Source organism: Amblyomma americanum, chromosome 6 (assembly GCF_052857255.1).
Source record: "Amblyomma americanum isolate KBUSLIRL-KWMA chromosome 6, ASM5285725v1, whole genome shotgun sequence".
Taxonomy (NCBI): Eukaryota; Metazoa; Arthropoda; class Arachnida; order Ixodida; family Ixodidae; genus Amblyomma; species Amblyomma americanum.
This window is the reverse complement of record NC_135502.1, coordinates 87,321,293-87,326,710: the sequence shown is the minus strand read 5'-3', so window position 1 is coordinate 87,326,710 and position 5,418 is coordinate 87,321,293. Positions and strand designations below refer to the sequence as shown.

Sequence of the window (5,418 nt, the reverse complement as noted above, 5' to 3'; positions counted from 1 at the left end):
ATTTATTTGAAAAGGTACTTGTTGCATAGCTAGAGCTATTTCAATGGGAATTCTAGCATTGAAAGAGTGTCGCCCAGTCCAATCAGGCGTGACTGCGTGCAGACACGGCACATCACCCGTGTGGTGGCACGTCGCATGCGACCTTACACATAGCATGACATGTGAGGTCGATCGAGGCGAGACATTTTGTACAGCGTCAAGTCTAAGTGGGATTTCCAGGACAGACCACCACATTAGCGGTGTCTGCCGTGCATATTGCCAGCCACTCCACCGATCCCAAAGCGATTCCCTTAAAAAGTCTAAAGCAAGCGCCATTTGGCCAGGTTAAGTAAAAAGCGGTGACGCATGCCTCGCAAGCACGAAGTGCTATTTAATTAGCTTAGGTTTAGACGAAGTTAAATTACTGTTTCTGTCTGAGGCAGTGTGTGAAATCTTGTAGGTTGGTTAGCTGTAAAAATGTGAATACAGAACACAGGCATAGAAGCGGTTGCGCTCGATAGAGAAAACGATAAAATAAACCTGGCTCAGCATTGTACATAGCGTTGGATTAACGAAATTCATCGAAAAAGTACTCGGGAAATGAAGAAAGCCGCCAAACTTAATGTTGACATGAAGATCGTTTCAAAAGTCAGCAAAAGATAGCAAACGTTTGGAAATTATTTTATGCTAAGCGATAATTAGAAACGCCTGGCGATGTCCACGCTACGCTGACAAGAAAAATCTACAGTGATTGTTTACATCCCAATCATTGCGAAAGCACAGATTTGTGATGCATGTAGAAGACAACGATGAGCGGGCAGTGCCGCGGTACGGAGCAGATGGAAGTTGACGAAGACGACGCTCTGCAACGTACAGAGTGCGGGGCAGTTTATTACGAGGCGTGTTCGCGGGCGGCGATAGTCTCATTTGTGTACCATCACAGGGTACAACTTAGGACTTTTATGAGAGAAGCGACTTTCCACCGGACTGGTTTCCTCTTTGAGGCGGTGTCTATCTTTGCCGGCTTTTAGTTGTGTTGCCTTTTGTCAAGCTAGTGCTGTGCAGCCACCAGCTGAGTGCTTAGTAAATAATATGTACATAGCCCCTTTATATGCATACATAACCTCGGGCAGTAAGCACCATAATGGAAATAAAATGCGCCGATCGATATCCAAGTAGTCTCGCGCAGTGGCCTTGTTCGCGTCTCCTCGGGTTCGACTCCCATTCGTGGATATTTATGATTGCCTTTTCTGCCTCTTTTTTTCTATGCTCGGGACGGAGTGGACATACATAGGCAAGAGATGATTTTTCTAGGCTCTCAACCTCCGGATTAGTGCTTGCGCACTTATAGCTGCCGATGGAATAATTTTAGACAGCCCGAAGGACAGCTCAAAGAAAGCATTTGTAGAAATTCGCGTACCGGGCATGGCTACGACTTGAGGTGAGAACGTATCTATAGGCTCGTAGCGAACGTCGTTCCCGCGCCGACTAGGGCGCCCCTCCGGGCGGCGAGCGCACACTCGGAAGGATACGATCGGCCCGCTGGCGTTCGGAAAGCCTGTTTGGTCTCTGTTTCGCGCGTAGCTGTTACCTTTTCAGAACAATGCCGAAATGCAACACGAATTGCTGCGTCGTGGGCTGCAACAGCACGTACACCAACTCACCAGGAACGAAGTTTTATAGGTTTCCGAGCCGACCGTATGAAATAGAACGGCGTCACCGCTGGATCGCGCTCGTCCGACGGCAGAAGTAAGCTGTTTTATGTTCCGGCGATATGCGAATTGCGTTAACGATGAATGTGTTGCTTTTACAGCGATGACGGAAGCAACTGGAGACCTGCAGTGCATAGCAGGATATGCAGCAAGCATTTCTTCGCTGGTGTGAAATCTAATGAAGAAGGCCACCCTGCTTACCACCCGTCGATATTTCCCGCTGCATATAAAGCGACGAGTGGGCCTCTGTCAAGCGACCGCTATACGAGGTAGAGCATATATTTTTTGAATTTGCCCTCAGCTTGACGTATTGTGGCTAATGCCACCTCATTTTGTGCATTGACAGTTGATTTGGTTGCGTGATCGCGGTGCTTTAGTGAACCAATATTGTTTGGCTGTGACTACCCCACAAATGCAAAGCGACGAGGTCCTTATTTATTTATTTATTTTTTGCCAGAAAAAGAAAGCGCCAGAATCAAAAGATGCAGGAGGAGCGACAGATATCCAGTTATGACAGTCAACAAACAGGGTGTGTCTCAAGCCCCGAACCACAGATATCAGACAGCCCGCTTTACAGTGACAACGTAGTGGCCTCCGTCGGCGGCCAGTCTGCAGATGACGCACATCGTGTGGATGTAAGCAAAAGTTTACTGCATGCAATTTGTGCTTTTCATTGCATTTAATTTGACTGCTGTGCTAAGCTAATTTTAAAATGCTGGTTTCAGGCCTCAACAATGACTGAAGACGGCAATGTTACTTTCAGCGTGAACTTCACATTTATGTTAGAGTTGTGCGATGGAAATGCTTCATCCTACATAAGTCACAAAGAAGTGTGCAGCACAAGCTTGGGCAGCTCATGCAGTCCAGGCTTTTCGGACAAAAGCACTGGACCAGCGTGCAAAGAGCCTTTCTTGGCGGGGTTCAGATCTCTTCAACACGATGGAAACGCCTTTCATTCGCTGACAGCGATTAATGTTTCATTATTTGCTCTGCTTTTAAGCATACTGCCACCTGCTCCAAGTAAGTTGAGTGAGTTGTCCATTGAGAACAAGATTCTGTTATTTCTGATCAAACTGAAACATGGGCTGCCATTTTCTGTTCTCGCTGTTCTCTTTGGCGTCCACAAAACAACGGCCTCTCGCATCTTCAAGGGTCTACTTGTAAACATCCATGCTGCAACAAGGAAATGGTTATACTGGCCATCACAAAGAGCCGTTCTGGCCACATTACCTCCATGTTCAAAGTACACTATCCAAAATGCAGAGTTGTTATAGATTGCACTGAACTTGAAACTGAAGTGCCTCCAGGAATTGAAAAACAAAACCTGTGGTATTCAGACTACAAAGGAAGGCACACCATCAAGTACCTTGTTGGAATAGCTCCGAACGGCCTTATAACTTTTCTTTCAAAGGGGTTTGGAGGTAGAACTAGTGATACTACGCTAACAGTTGAATCAGGTTTTTTGTCTCTTCTTGAACCAGGAGATCTCGTCTTAGCCGATAAAGGATTTCCACGCATAAAAACAGGTGTTGGCTCCCAGGATGCAACGTTGGTGATGCCACCTTTTGCTACCAGTCCACAATTCACGGAGTCTGAGGTGGATGCCACATATGAAACTGCCTCCGTGCGCATTCATGTGGAAAGAGTAATTCAGAGGCTGAAAATTTTTGATATCATTACACGCAGGATACCACGTGAGCTGACTGGTTATGCTGATGAGATTCTTCATGTACTAGCAGTGCTAACAAACCTGAAGGCGCCCATTTTTTCCAAGCCACCGAAATAATGAGGCTGAAAAGGGAAAAAAATTTATTGCACGTTTTTTATATACACAAGAAGGGTCAAAATGACTGCCCTTACTGCGACATATATGAGGCTTTACATGTCACTGTATGAAAAGTGTAGAAATTAAATAAAGCAGTTCTCATTAACAGGCACTGTTTTCTGGTCTCTGTTGGTGATGGGATGGCGACACTTGTAAAAGGATATTGCCTCTACACGAACAATATTAAAATAAGTAAACATCACATGTCTGTACATTCATGCAATGCCCTGAGAAAGTGCTCAAAATAAAAGTTTCGCAGTTTGGGCACAGCAGACGACAGGAACTCATCATTTCTTTTTACATGGATTGTGAGTGAGTCCACTTCTGTGTGTACATAAAGGTAGCAGCGCTGCAAGCCTAGCACATGCAAGCAGATTTGTATTTGTGTGAAGTACGAATGGCTGCGTCTTAAATCCAGAATGTCTTCACCGCACAGGTATTTCAGCAGGGGTCTCTTGGTCAAGCTCTGCTGTCTTCTTGAGAATGGACACTTGATTTCAAGTAGCACTGCGCTGCCGTCTTCATCCCTGAAAGTTAAACTTTCTATTTGGAAGAACAACCCGATAAAAGTGATTACCTGAAAATGCCGTCGGGGGAGCACGCAAGCCACAGCTCTCCAGGACAAACTACCAGGCCGAATTGGGCGACATTCACGTCGTGCTTCTTTTCAAACGTCTTACGGGCTGATGGCTCCTTTAACAGCCCATACTGCACCTGGTAGCCATTGTACGGCACCTCGGTAACAATGCTCTTTGCACGCTCGGAGAGGCTTTTACAGCAGGTCAGAATCCTGTGTGCCTGCAGAAGACAAAAGGCAAGGATAAGACCACGTCTGTCTTAGCGTAATCAGTGTCAGGGTCAGAAAATTGATCAAGCTGCAAGATAATTCTCTGTACCTTTGTAGCAGTAATTCTCGGAAACCTTTCATTAGCCCAAAGACTACGATCAAGCGCCGTCCTAGCTGACAGGTCAGGCACATCTTCAGGCGACACAGCGACGTAGCGTTCATAAATTCGTCGCTCCGGGCCTGACAGCCTTTGTGGGGAGGGGGGGGGGGGGGGGGCATAGCGAGCCAGACACTATAGCAGTTACTACATCTTTGTTTTTAGTTAGGTTCTCTTAGAGAAGAAAAAATACGAATACTTAAGTACTGTACACTAGGATACAAACCTCTCTAGGAAGTTAACTCGTTTAAGAAGTATTTTGTTTCTACACTGCATGACAGTAAAGCTGTGGAACTCTTTCTCGATCCTCTCCCATTCAAAAAGCACCAGGGCTTGCGGAGAGCTATGAGGAGGGGTTGTAGCGGGCTCAGCTGGACTACTCTTCTGCGCTCAACATATCAATTAAGGGGCAGTTGAGGTCACCGAAATATTGTGTGACATGGTTCAGTGGAACCTCCTTTGCACGCACTGAAAAATCGCAACATAAAAAGACTCGAACTTTCATCAACTTGCGCGAAAATATTTTTCCAGAGTAAACACAGCTGGTAAGTTCCTCACCTTTTTCTTTTTTGGGGACAGCAACGTTAGAGTGCCTCGGGTATGCCTTACGAGACGCCGGTACGCCCCACGATCGTGGATGAGAGGTTTTCGATTCGCATTTGCCGTCTTGTATGTACAGGGCAACTGCCGCGGCGTGCTTGCACTTCCCTGCGATGCCAGCACGGCAATCGCAGCTCCCCGCGAAGATTCGTCTTCTGCCGTCGATCTGCAAGCATTATGTCATCTATAATTCCATGCTACCACACGGTAAAACGAAGGTACTTACGCTGAGCTTCACGCATCTCGCCGGTGCGTTGATTTTCGTCTGCGGTATGCACCTAGCTGTCACCTCCGATCCTTGCGAGTCGAGCAGTTCCCTCACCTCGTAGACGTGCCCCGCTTCAAATAGAAGTCTTCC

The 5,418-nt window shown here is 46.6% G+C and overlaps 1 long non-coding RNA gene and 1 pseudogene across 2 annotated transcripts; one reads left to right on the top strand and one right to left on the bottom strand.

Moving 5' to 3' along the window:
• The first annotated feature begins 1,525 nt into the window (after positions 1–1,525).
• On the top strand, positions 1,526–3,628 carry LOC144094821 (uncharacterized; annotated as a pseudogene). Its single transcript, XR_013306586.1, has 4 exons — positions 1,526–1,728; positions 1,793–1,960; positions 2,149–2,326; positions 2,417–3,628. The product of XR_013306586.1 is annotated as an uncharacterized LOC144094821 (transcript).
• A 584-nt stretch (positions 3,629–4,212) lies between these two features.
• LOC144094820 (uncharacterized) lies at positions 4,213–5,418 on the bottom strand. The gene is made up of 3 exons (XR_013306585.1): positions 5,287–5,418; positions 5,019–5,226; positions 4,213–4,314 (listed from the first exon to the last, which is right to left on the bottom strand). It is a non-coding gene; the product is annotated as an uncharacterized LOC144094820 (long non-coding RNA).